This window comes from Peromyscus californicus, unplaced genomic scaffold (assembly GCF_007827085.1).
Source record: "Peromyscus californicus insignis strain IS unplaced genomic scaffold, ASM782708v3 Scaffold_1__1_contigs__length_55948999, whole genome shotgun sequence".
In the NCBI taxonomy this organism is placed as follows: domain Eukaryota; kingdom Metazoa; phylum Chordata; class Mammalia; order Rodentia; family Cricetidae; genus Peromyscus; species Peromyscus californicus.
Window position 1 is genome coordinate 20,854,456 of NW_026294492.1, and position 13,805 is coordinate 20,868,260.

At 43.6% G+C, this 13,805-nt stretch overlaps 1 protein-coding gene and 1 long non-coding RNA gene across 7 annotated transcripts in view; one reads left to right on the forward strand and one right to left on the reverse strand.

The window, feature by feature from the left end:
* LOC128115462 (uncharacterized) overlaps window positions 1-2,772 on the reverse strand; it is a 44,859-nt gene extending 42,087 nt beyond the window's left edge. Inside the window, exons 1-2 of one of the 4 annotated variants that reach the window (XR_008220158.1) lie at window positions 2,505-2,772; window positions 1,688-1,865 (exon numbers count right to left, since the gene is read on the reverse strand). This is a non-coding gene — a long non-coding RNA (uncharacterized LOC128115462). Of the gene's footprint in view, window positions 1-1,687; window positions 1,866-2,219; window positions 2,441-2,504 lie in introns of those variants that run through there. The other 3 variants (XR_008220157.1, XR_008220156.1, XR_008220159.1) reach the window with 3 other exon arrangements.
* The window catches only part of LOC128115454 (uncharacterized protein C2orf16-like), a 54,215-nt gene that overhangs the window by 20,792 nt on the left and 19,618 nt on the right, over window positions 1-13,805 (forward strand). The gene's annotated exons all lie outside the window — the stretch shown is intronic.

Genomic DNA, 13,805 nt, shown 5'->3' on the forward strand with positions numbered 1-13,805 from the left:
ATTTTCTCATTTAGTGATCAATGGGGGAGGGCCTAGCCCATGATGAGTGCTGCCATCCCTGGGCTGCTGGTCCTGGGTTCTATAAGAAAACAGGTTGAGCAAACCATGGGAAACAAGTCAGTAAGCAGCACCCCTCCATGGCCTCTGCATCAGCTCCTGCCTCCAGACTCCCGCCATGTTTGAATTCCTGTCCTGACTTCATTCAATGATCAATAGCAATGCTGAAGTGAAAGCCTAATAAGTCCTTTTCCTACCAACTTGCTTTTTGGTCATGGTATTTCATCACAGCAATAGAAACCCTAAGACAGATTTGTACTGTTACTTTGCTGAATTAAATTAGTTCTAAGAGCTTTTGTGTAAATTTTAGGAGATTGTGTATATAAGATCTTATAATTGGCAAATACATACTTTGGCTTCTTCTCTTTCTATGGCCCCCATAGGCTCATAGGGAATGGCACTATTAGGAAGTGTGGCCTTGATGGAGTAGGTGTGGCCTTGTTGGAAGAAGTGTGTCACTGGGGGCGGGGCTTTGACATTTCAGAAGCCCAAGCCAGTCCCAGTGTCTCTCTCTTCCTGATGTCTATGGATCAGGATGTAGACCTCTCAGCTACCTCTCCAGCACCATGTCTGCCTGCATGCTGCCATTCCTGCCATGGCAATAATGGACTAAACCTCTGAACTGTAAGCCAGCCCCAACTGAATGTTTTCCTTTAGCCAGGAGTGGTGGCACACACCTTTAATTCCCAGCCCTCAGGAGCCAGAGGCAGGCAGATCCTACGGAGTTCAAGGCTAGCCTGGTTTACAGAGTTAGTTCAAGGACAGCTAGAGCTACACAGAGAAATCCTGGCTGGAAAAACAAAAAAACAAAAAGGAAAAAAAAATCAAGTAATAGTTGAAACTATCCTAATATAGTACAGTTTATATCTGCAATGTCCAATAAATCCATTAGCCACATGTGGCTTTTAAATTGAATTTAATCTAGAGCTGTAGAGATGGCTCAGCACTGGCTGCCCTTCCAGAGAACCCAGGTTATATTCCCAGCACCCACATGGCTGCTAACAACTGTCTGTAACTCATTTCCAGGTGATCTGCTGCCCTCTTCTGGCCTCCACATGCACTGCATGCACATGGAACACACTGGTATAGGCAAAATACACCCATACATACAAAATAAAAATAGATAATCTTGGGGCTGGAGAGATGGCTCAGCAGTTAAGAGCACTGACTGTTCTTCCGGAGGTCCTGAGTTCAATCCCAGCAACCACATGGTGGCTCACAATCATCTGTAATGAGATCTGGCACCCTCTTCTGGCCTGCAGGTATATATGCAGACAGAATACTATATACACAATAAATAAATAAATCTTTAAAAAAAAAAACACTTTCTTTAAAAAAAAATAGATAATCTTTTAAAAAATGTTAACATAGATGTAAATCTAATTTAACTTAAATCTAAAATGCCTGGGCGTATACATGCGCACTACATATGCGCCTGGTACCCATGGGTGTCAGAAGAGGATGTTGGATCCCCTGGAATTGGAGTTGCACAGTTGTGAGCCACCATGCAGGTGCTGGGAAATGGACCTGAGTCCTCTGAAACAGCAGTAAGTGCTCTTAATCACTGAACCACCTCTCCAGCCCTCTGCACAAGTATGTTTCTCTGTGGAAATTTCAAACAAAATTCTACCTTCCAAAGTCTTCCAAATCCGTAGAGCAATCCAGGAAATTTACTATCTGCTTCTCCAGGTAGCTGTCAATCTTTTCTCCAGTCATCATTGTGGAGTTGAATATATTTCGTGTCAATGAATGTAAGAACATGGCTTCATAGCTCCCTTCCAACAGCAAGTCTAAGAAAACTCCAATGTCTGTAATATATATATATAAAGTCAGGCTAGCAAGCCAACAGAATTTAAGTGTAAATGACAATCCATTACATAGATATTTTAATATACAAAACGGTATAAACAGAATGCTGGCTATACAGGAATCACTAAGTCTTGAGCAAATCCTTCTCACTCTACCAACACCACCCCTCCTAGAATTACAGGACACCTACAATGACTATGAGCAGCAAAGTGGAGGTCACACAGAAATAATAATAATAATAATAATAATAGTAATAGTAATAATAACAACAACAACAATAGGCGTAGTACCCTTCTTCGGGAAATTCACAAAGATTCCAACCGACACAGAAGTTTCCTTTGCCGAGGTCCTACCTTCAATATTCTCTCCCAGGAGGCCCATCCAAACACACAGGTGCTCTCGTGATTCCCTCATATTCCCCAGCTCATGCCTGCCTCAATACTGTTACAACCGCGATTTTTTTTCCCCCTGACGAATTCTCTTTTACATGTCAGTCCTGAATGAAGAAAATCAGCTCAAGTCTGTCTCTCGGGAACTTTCCCAGAGCACCAGATCTCAGACCATCGAACAAAACTTGCCCCCTGCTCGCCCCTCCTCTGTACCCCGGGCTGGCATCCCTGTCCTCACAGCTCTCCCACCTGAGCCAAGGCGCCCCTCCTGCTTGCACAACAGTCGCTCGGCCTCCGTGGAGAAACCCCTCAGAAGCGCCCGCTCCGGAGTCCACGTCACCCCCGGCATCACTGGACCCAATTCGGGGTCCCGCGAGGGTCCCACGGGGGAGGAGGAAGCGAAAGGAGCAGGGACCAAAGTCGCCGGCGTCTGGTGGCCACGGGTACCGTCCAGACACCCACAGGACTAGCGTCCCCTGTGAGGAGACAGGCACACGGGGGCAGACATGACAGCAGCGCAGAGCATCCTGGGAAAACATCCCCACGCTCCTAAGCGACCAATCAGAGACGGGTGTGAGCATGCGCAGAGGATATGATCGCGCTGGCCTTGTTGGGGCTGTGGGGGTCCATGGGGTTGGGTTGGCCTCGGTCCTGGTGACTAGGGGGTGTCTCTAAGGGAGACCGAGGATGGAATCAGGTTCTGCGTGCAAACACTCGACTGTCTGAGGCAGAAGCAAGTCCTTGGAGGTGAACACGCAGGAGCTTTTCTCCAAGCAGACAGGCGTAGGCCCTAGAGGTTCCTGACCCCGTAAGTGGAGCCCATGAGCCCCAGGCTCTAGCCGCCTCAGCGTTAGCTATCCTTCGGATGACTGAAAGTGCATGAAAACCGAGCCGCAAGTGTCCTCGCAGCACTGAGGAGACTGAGGCAGAGGGATCGCTGCAGTTTCGAGGCCAGCCTGAGCTGCACTGTGAGTTCCAAACTAGCCTCCTCTAAGAGTGTTCCCTATCTCAAAGGGGGCAGTGGCGGGGCGCCTGGAGAGATGGCTCAACCGAGGACAAAGTTCTGTTCGCGGCACCCACATCAGGTGGCTCAGCACCACCTGTCACTCCAGACGATCGGTTGTCCTCCTCTGGACTTGTAGGCACCAGGCGTGCAAGTGGTACATCCACACCTGCCGGCAAACACATACACGCATAAGAGAAACCATTTCTTTAAGAAGCGGGAGGCCACCACGTAAACCTGGCAGGGGTCAAGGACCTGGAAAGTTCTGCAGGCCAGTCTGGAGAACCCAGACACTTTGGTGAACTGGGAAAAGGGAAAGAAATATATCCTCCTGACAGTGTGGCAGCCGCTGAGCAGAGTTTGCTGGCTCTCTCTCTCTCTCTCTCTCTCTCTCTCTCTCTCTCTCTCTCTCTCTCTCTCTCTCTCTCTCTTTCTCTCTCTCTCTCTCTCTCTCTCTCTCTCTCTCTCTCTCTCTCGGATGAATGTTTTGTTTGTTTTTCACGAAGCTGCAAAGATTCACTGTGGAAAAACAACAGCAGCCAATGCAGCTCAAGGTGAAATGAAGACAGTACTGTCCTTCATCTGACATTGTACAACACTTCCCTGTGCTCCCAGGCATTTCTAACGAGAAGAAACATTAAGTCTTTTGACCAAGATCCAAGAATAGCTAGGCGGTGGTGGCACACGCATCTCAGCACTTGGAAGGCAGAGGCAGGCAGATCTCTTGTGAGTTCGAAGCCAGGCTGGTCTACAGAGTGAGTTTGAGGACATCGCTGTCTCAGATGAGAAACCCTGTCTCGACAAAACAGTAAAACAAAAAAGATTCAGGGATAGATCTGGGTGAGTTATAATATTATATGTGACAACATTGTTATCCTGAAATAAGTCACCATTTTTTTGGTAGGGTCTCACCACATAACTCTTGCTGGCCTGGAATTTGCTATGTAGACAAGGCTAGCCTCAAAGTAACAGAGATCAGACTGTTGGAATGTTGGGATTAAAGGATGGTTCCTCATCAAACCCAGCCTCATACCTTTTTTTTTTTTCTCCGTTTTTCAAGATAGGGTTTCTCTGTGTAGCTTTGCGCCTTTCCTGGAACTCAGTCTGTAGCACAGGCTGGCCTTGAACTCACAGAGATCCCCCTGCCTCTGCCTCCCTAATGCCGGGATTAAAGGAGTGCGACACGACTGCCTGGCATTTTTAAAAATTTATTTATTTTATGTATATGAGTACACCTTTATTTCAGAAGTGGGCATCGGATCCCACTACAGATGGTTGTGAGCTTCCATGTGGTTGCTGGGAGTTGAACTCAGGACCTCTGGAAGAGCAGCCAGTGCTCTTAACCACTGAGCCATCTCTCCAGCCTACCTCATAACTTTTAACCATAGATAATCTCATGAATTCTACACACCAGGACTTAGCCTCTAGTCTAGGGTCTTACAAAAATATGTACATTATGTTTATCTGCATCCACTGGGGAGTTGGGGACTTTCTTCAGTAGCACTGTTGAGAATAGTATCTTATCCATTGGTATTGCTAAAAGTTATTTCAGGACTTCTCTAATTTAAGACACCCATGCTATCGCAGGTTACTTCCCACTTTTATTTGGGGATGGAAGTAGAAGGTGCCATGTTCACTCCTCATGGACTTCACATATTTCTCATATGCCTCTTCACTGTTAATTCATCCAACTCTAAAGGGTCACTCATCTTTACTAGCCAATCATCTTCAGGACAAGATCTTTGGACAAGCCCCGGAATTTCTTGGAGCATTTCATTGGCGTCCGTCACCTCTCCTAACGGGAGAGTGAACTTCGTTGGCAGCCTTCCCCCATTCCAAAGCACCAAACTCAGCTCTTTATTTTTTTGTCCCACCTTGAGGCAGCCGATACAGTAAACAACATCTCCCAAAGTGTCGTGTGTGGCATTGCTGACTCCCACTGTTCCAGGACCACTTTCCTTTGATGTCCGTTCATGTTTCTGTGAATTGATGAACTGACAACATGGCAGATGTTGTCCTTCCTCTTTTACTGCTGGGAGGAAAATGAAGCTCTGGGAGCAAGGACTAGGACTGGGCATGGCCCTTGCGGCCTGACACCTGAAGTGGGAAGTGCCATTCCAGACCCAGGAGGCAGCTCAGGCCAGCAGTTAACCACAAGATAGCCTTGGAAGAAATAACCACTGTGTGTGTGTGTGTGTGTGGTGGGGAGGGTATTGGGGGATGTCATGAGAAATTCAATGCTTCTTTTTAATTAATTAACTGGCTCTAATTTTTTAATGATGTATAATTCGTACCTCACCCTTCTTCTCAGAACCCAGAGTTCCCCAGACTGCTGAATGAAGCAGGCAAGCATAGTTGGTAGTTTAGCAACCTGGGACTCCACTTGGTTTGGGCTATACACACACCCCTCTGCTAACAATGTGCTTGAAATCTGAGACATTTACCCACACATACAATACAAGTGTCAGCTCCTCTCCAAATAATGCACCTATCCTGCCCTGAGATGCATGCACACCCTCTCTGAACTATAGAATAAGTTTCTCCTCCCCTTAACAATCATCAAACATAGACAGAGTCTATTCAAAAGTATTCTCAGTACATATGCCTGAACTGGTTTAGGGTAGATGCACAATAAGGTAAACTTTGTCTTCAAAGTGAACTTCTAGGGAAATCTATTTGCCATCCTACACATATTTATAATTGGGCTTGGATATGATTAAAATCAAATGTATTATGGGATGGGGCATGCACACTAGAGAAATAGTTACATAACTTAATCTGTCAATCAGAGTAGAGCCATCCAAACTATCCCCCTAAGCAACCGAACTCCCCCTTCTCTTGAACCCTATAAAAGAAGTCCCAAACAGTGACTGGAGCCTTTGAGGACCTTCATTTCTGTGGCTTATTGTCAATCCTGACTGTATATTCCTTTCTAATCTGTCCCATCAGTTTGCCTTGAATAAAGTTTGTGTTTCTTTGCAAATCTGTGTGAGCCCCTTATTTCAGTCTGGTGAATAAGAGGCCACGAACCTGGAAACACTGGTCTAGACTGCAGCTGCCACTAACAAAGCCAGGGGTCTCACAGCAAAAGCTGGAAAATTTGAGCAACAAAATGAATGGCAACAGTATTGAGCCGTAACACAAAGTACAAAAGAAATATACACGCATCTATACCAGTAAATGTAAGTGAACAAATAGAATGTGGGGAGAGGGAGACAAGTCTTTCTTACTCAAGAATTTCAAATATGTGTTGTGTTACAGTATTCCTCCAGGAGATGGGACTTAATCACACCGGCCCCATACCTCCGATAGGAGTTAGATTTATAGATTGGCCACTTCTAGAAGCAAAGTATGAACAAAAGAAAATAACTTCCAGTAGAGAAATGTGGCATGCACTCCCCTACAAAGTATTTGAGACTAGCTAGCAGGACATACTGATAACAGATCCCTCTTGGTATGCTAGAATAGGGAGAGCATGCCACTGCTGTGTATTCTCCATTCCAACCACATCATACACACCTAATTTCAGTCTAAGCATAAAGAGAACATCACAGAGACTCAAATTCAAGGATTTCTTCTTCCTCCTCCTCCTCCTCCTTCTTCCTTCTTCCTCCTTTGTTCCTCCTTCTTCCTTTTTCCTTCCTCTCCTTTCTTCCTCCTTCTTCTTCTTCCTTCTTCTTCCTCCTCCTCCTCCTCCTCCCCCCTCCTTCTTTCGTGGTAGAGCACTAGAGAACTCTGGGTTTAGTCTTCAGCAACATGGACTATGGATTAGATCCTGAACATTGGTGGGAAAATATGAGATCCAAATGAAGGCTGAAGTTTAGTTAATAGTAAATATGCCAATGCTTTTATTTTATTTTTTGAGATACGGTTTATGTAGCTCAAGCTGGCTTTGAATTTGCAGGGTAGCCAAGGATGACCTTGGAATCTGGATACTCCTGCCTCCAACTCCAAGGTTTAGCTCATGGTCTGGATAAGTGTACTAAAGTTTTATAACTTTATGTTTAGAGTGGAGCTGGGGTCGGGCAGTGGTGGCACTTGCCTTTAATCCTAGCACTTGAGATGCAGAGGCAGGCAGATCTGTGTTTGAGGCCAGCCTGGTCTACAGATCGAGTTCCAGAACAGCCAGAGCTGTTACACAGAGAAACCCTGTCTCAAACAACAACTACAACAAAAACCAAAACAAGCAGACTAACAAAAATAAAACAAAAGAGTGGGGTTGGGGAGATGGCTCAGTGGTTAAGGTCACTTAGCTGTTCTTGCAGAGGACCTGGGCTGAGTACCAGCACCCACATGGTGGCTCACAACTGTCTGTAATTCCAGTTCCAGGAGATCTGATGCCCTCTTTTGACTCTCTTGGGCACACATGTGGTACACAGACATTCATGCAGACAAAATACCTATACACATAAAATAAATTAAAAAAAAAAAGATGCTAAGGATAGAGGAGAAAGGGTAAATGGGGTTTAGTTACTACTATTACAGCTTTTGTGATTACTACGAAATAAAAGTGTATTAAAAAATAGAATTCCTGCCAGGCAGTGGTGGTGCATGCTTTTAATCCCAGCTCTTGGGATGCAGAGGCAGGTGGATCACTGAGTTCAAAGTCAGCCTGGTGTACAGAGTGAGTTCCAAGATGGCCAGGGCTATGCAGAGAAACTTTGTTTTGAAAAAACAAAACAAAAGCAGAATTCCTGATCATAATAGCATGTAACTAGGACTCCAGGCTGATATACAGCTAGCACCTGCCATATAGCATGTGCTCAATGTACAACTCAGCGTTCTTTATAATTAAAATCCTTGTAGAAATTGCATAGTGCTTCATAAAGCATACACACTGTATTTATTTAACTATTTCTTTTTCAGTGGGCTTCCCAAGAATATTAATTGTACTGCCCCTATAGATAGAATATACTGTGTGTGTGGTGGGGGAGACTTTGTCTTCTGAAATGGTGCCTACCAGTCAGTGGTTCATTAGTGTTCCTATATGAAAAGAATAATTTTGATCACATGAATTGATCACATCAATATTGTTTGCACTGTGTTGACTTGATAAGATGGTGTGGTGATCCATGACTACTCTAAACTTGGCAGTGAGACTGTAGATCCTCTAAGGCCACTGCTTAGTGTGATGTCTGTCAGGTCAACAGCAACTAGGCAATGTGGAGACCTGTGAACTTAGAAAACCAGGTGCCTCAAAGTCCCTGAGAGTTCCCACTTCAACTCTCCCAACTCTTAGATTCCACTTGACTCTGTGTTCTAACCTGCAGTGTGAAACTGATGGCCGTAGACCCAATCCCAGTCTATGACAGTGACTGGCTGCAAAGAAACTGGGAGTCAGAACAAGTCATTCGGAAGACCTTTGAAACTGGACCTTGCCACTCCTTCCTTAGTGACGAGTTTGTCTGCCTGGACCCTAGAAGATTCACAGATGGATTCTTCCCTGAGCTTTGGCTATTAGAGCTCAGAGCCAAGGTCAGCCACAGGGAAGGGCATCAGCTGGGACCTGAGTGTACACTGGCTTTACCTGGTACTGTCTATTGTGATGTCATGGAATCTCAGTCTAGAGACAGATACTCTGTAGTTGAGAGGGGCATAGGCTTGAGAAATGTCCCTAATATGGGGGCTCGCTTTCCCATCGCCGACAGATCTCAGCCTTATGCTACTCGGTTTTTTGGTTTATGGAATATGGGTGTTGTTTTCTTGGTATCAGAGCCAGACACAGGTGGCAGCCAAGACAGAGGTACGTGATAGCCACTTTCTCTTGAAACTCACTTTTCTCCATGCTGGAACCCTATAGGTTTGTCTAAATGCCTATCCTCTGGGCCTTAGGAAGAACTGAATGGAGGGGAGAGGGGGGTTGAGACAGCGTTGATAGATGGCTTCCTTTTTATTTTTTCGTCCTTGTTTTGGTTTTCTGAGACAAGGTTTCTCTGTGTATCCCTGACTCACTCTGTATACCAGGCTGGCCTTGAACTCACAGAGTTATGCCTGCCTCTGCCTCCCAAGTGCTGGGATTAAGGGCATGCACCACCACTGCCCAGTTTGTCTTTCTCTTAATTCACTTCAAGAAGCCTTAGGATGGGCATGGTGCAGGAGGATCTCTCTGAGTTCCAGGTCAGCCTGGTCTACATAGTGTGTTCCAGGACAGTCAGGACTACACAGGGAGAGTCTGTCTCAGAAAACCAAGAAGAGGAGGAAGAGGGAAGAAGAAAGAAGAAAGGAGGAGGAGGAGGAGGAGAAAGAAGAAGAGGAGAAGGAAGAGGAGGAAGAGAAGAAGAAGGAATAGGAGAAGGAGAAGAAGGAAGAGGAGGAGAAGAAGGAAGAGGAGAAGAAAAAGGAGAGGAAGAAGGAGGAGGAGAAGGAAGAGGAGGAGGAGGAGAAGAAGAAAAGAAGGAAGTAGCAGTAACGGTAGCTTTAGGATCTATTATCAAATAGACACCGAGGCAGAATGTACTAGATGCTGAGAAAGTGCTGTCTAGGAGCTCGAGCTGAAGTGAGACATTCATATGACATTACTTTGGGAAAAAGAATGCGGTAAGGATGCTGTGGGTATTGTCCATCACACGGGATGGGAGGCAGACGGTAGAGTGACTTTGTTTAATAAAGATTTATAATCATATGACGAGACAAAGAAGATCAAGTGACACTTTGCTGTGGGATTTTTATTTCCATCAGGAGAAGAATTGTTTGAGTTCGTGGTGCACGTGTTTAACATTAGTAGGTCATGCCTCTTCTGAGTTTTCGATCATGTGAGCAGACCATGAGTGACTGGCTCCCCCACAGTCCTGCCATCTTACCCAGACTTGGCACACCCACCTCTTATTTCAGTGATTCCAGTGAGTGTGTGGCATTGTGATTTCCTGTGTAACCCCCATAACTAAACACTGAGCAATGCCTCAGGTTTATTAGCCATTTGGAAATTCTCTCTTGTAAACTTCCTATTCAAGTCATTTGTGCATTGTGTGTGTGTGTGTGTGTGTGTGTGTGTGTGTGTGTGTGTGTGTGTGTGTTAGGTGTATGTTAGGTGTGTGTTAGTAAGGATCCAATTCATGCTAGGCAAAGCACTCTACCACTGAGCTACATCTCGGGTCCATTTTTTTTCCTTTTTTTTTTGTTTTTGTTTTTTGAGACAGGGTTTCTTTGTGTAGTTTTGCGCCTTTCCTGGAACTCACTCTGTAGCCCAGGCTGGCCTTGAACTCACAGAGACCCACCTCCCTCTGTCTCCCAAGTGCTGAGATTAAAGGCATGTGCCACCACCATCCGGCTTTCCTTGATTTTTATTGAGGATAATTTCAGGCAAATCAAAGGCACACAGAATTGGAAATGAGCCTAGTCTGAACAAGGCACTACATTCAATCCTTAGTATAAGAAAAAAAATTAAAGGCTGTCTGATGAATCTTCATAGACCTGTCACTCAATCATTGTGAGGCAATTCAGAAATAATTTCATGGTAAATGTTTTAGTATGTATATTTTGAGATCCTGCCCCACTCCACAAAGACAAAAAAGAAAAGAAAAACAGGTTAATCACAATATCATTATTACACCTAAAAATGTAACAATAAAATCTGAATAATTCCTTAATACCTCAAATACCCGCCAGCATTTAAATTCCAATAGTCACGCAGAAACTTAATGGCATAAATTATTATTTAGCCCAACTCAATATTGAATGTTGAGATTGAACTATATGTTTCTGTATTCTAATCTACAGAGTCTCTCTTTTATTTTATTAGTTTCATTCATGTATTGGATAAAAGGGTCATTTCTCTCGATTTCACAATCAACATTTTGTTGATCAAATACCCATGCGGTGTAGCCATACACATCTAGGCAACACTAATTGGACTTAGTGGGTTATAAAAAGAAAGCATGGCCGGGCGGTGGTGGCGCACGCCTTTAATCCCAGCACTCGGGAGGCAGAGCCAGGCGGATCTCTGTGAGTTCGAGGCCAGCCTGGTCTCCAAAGCGAGTTCCAGGAAAGGCGCAAAGCTACACAGAGAAACCCTGTCTCGAAAAACCAAAAAAAAAAAAAAATAAATAAATAAAAAAAAATAAAAAGAAAGCATGAAGTTGGGAGGTGGATATATTGTGGGGTATGTATGGGGGAAGTTGGAGTGGAGAGGGGTGGGTATGATTATATTTTATTGTACACATGTATAAAATATTCTGAAATCAGGAAAAATGATAATGCCCCTCCATGTTGTCAGTTGACAACTGGTGCCTCTCGTACTTCATGTGAGTGAGTTGAGATTTATCCAGAACTCATGTAGAAATGCATTTGCCAGGGGAGCAGAGTTGGAAAGTGTGACCTTCAAGCGGGTTTAATGCATTCTTTCTAGACTAAGGTCTCACAGGCATGGCTCCTCACTCTCTGAGGACTGGGTTAGCTGCCACAGGAGACGGGACCCCTTTTGTCTTCCACACACATCCACTTGCTCCTCTGCCTCTGCTGTGAGTTGAAGCTACACAAAGACCTCATGCGAAGCTAAGGACATGCTAGCACTAGGCTCTTAGACATCCTCATGTGAAGCTAAGGACATGCTAGCACTAGGCTCTTAGACATCCTCGTGTGAAGGGAAGGACATGCTAGCTCTAGGATCTTAGACATCTGGAACCATGAAGCCAACTAAACCTCTCTCCCTCAAAAATGAACTGATTATAAGTATTCTAATTCAGCAGCTCAACATGAACTAAAACCATGAGGAAGCTGGTTCTAAGATTTATCAGAATTTGTTTTCTGGTAGGAAGAGGTGACATAGTTCATAGGTAATGATAATCATCAGGAGGCAAAAATGTGCGATTTGGCATGGCATTTTATTTTTATCTATCATCATATTCATCATCTAAATCTAAATCTATCTTTCTATCATCTATCTATCTTATCCATATTATCTATCTATCCATCCATCCATCCATCCATCCATCCATCCATCTATCTATCTATCTATCTATCTATCTATCTATCTATCTATCTGTCATCTATATCTATCTATTTACTTATTTTATTGCTAAGGATCAAATCCAGAGTCTTATGCTCTCTGCAAGCAGTCCACCACTGAACTACATCCACAGGCCTGGTATAATATTATAATTTCTTTTTTATTTTTTGAGACAGGGTTTTCCTGTGTAGCCCTGGCTGTCCTGGAATCCACTTTGAGACAAGGCTGGCCTTGAACTCACACAGATCCACTTGCCTCTGCTTCCCAAGTGCTGGAATTAAAGATGTGCACTACCACCACCCCTTGTAAATACCATTTTATACAAATGATACCGAAACCTGAGAATACAACAGATCTTTCCATATTGAGCTGCTTAGAGAACCCTGCTAAGTGTATCACTTTGACTTTATCCTCCTGTAGGAATATACTCTAAATCATGTCATGTGTAAATAACAACAGTTTTATTACCTCTTTTCCAACCTTATGTCTTGGTTCTCCTTGCCTTCATTTATGATTATGACTTCAGGTACAATATTCAGTAGCAATGTGTTGTGGGCATCTGTCTCTTTATTAAGTCAAAGACATTTTTAAATAATTCACCAGTTGTGTATGTTTTTCAAATACTCTCTTCCAAGTTAAGGAAGTTTTAGCAAGAATTAGTGTTAATTTTTAAAAGAATCTTCTAAAATTTTAAATTAAATCTCTCTATACTGGGTGCTAAATATTAAGTATATTTCCTGCCTCTATTTAGATGGTCATATATTTTTTCTTGTTTGTTCAATCAATGTACTGAGTTGCATGAGAATGTAAGATAATAAACCAGCTGTGAATTCCTAGGATACGTATAACACATTTGTAATGTTGGTCCCAATACTTTATTTAGATTCATTAGATTCAGTTTGCTGATATTTTGTTTGAGATTTATGCATCTATGCATAAATATATTGACTGGTCAGGTCTTAATTAGATTTTAGAATGATGATTGTTCCAGCTTCCTCAATTAAAAATAGAAGCAAATCCAAATTTCCATCTCATTAATGTAACAGACACCCTCAATACTCAGGGAATTGCAAGGGTTTTTGGAGTTCTGTACTAAGAATCTGGAATAAAGACTAGGTTGATCTTTATCACACACACACACACACACACACACACACACACACACACACATACCTACCACACACAACACATGCACACACATACCCACACCACACACACACACACACACAGACACAGACACAAAGGAGGATATACTAAGGTTAAGAAATAGGCTCTCATAGCTCCTCTGAAATTCATAGACAAACTTGGGTAACAGTTAATGTCATTGTCCCAAGCCCAAACTCTGCAGGACAGGGCAGGCTAGAAAAATGGGTACACTTTTGTGTGCTTGAGTCTTGTGGAAGGATTCTTTCCTCTTCAGGGAGTTCTGGCCTCTGCTCTTAAAGCCTTCAGCTGATTGGGTGATGCCCACTCACAGTATGGAAGGCAATCTGCTTTAAAGTGTACTGATTTTAAATGTTAATCATATGTAAAATTACTGTCAAAGAAATGTTCTAGACTAATATATGGCCAAACAACTGGGCTCTATAGCCTAGCCAAGTCG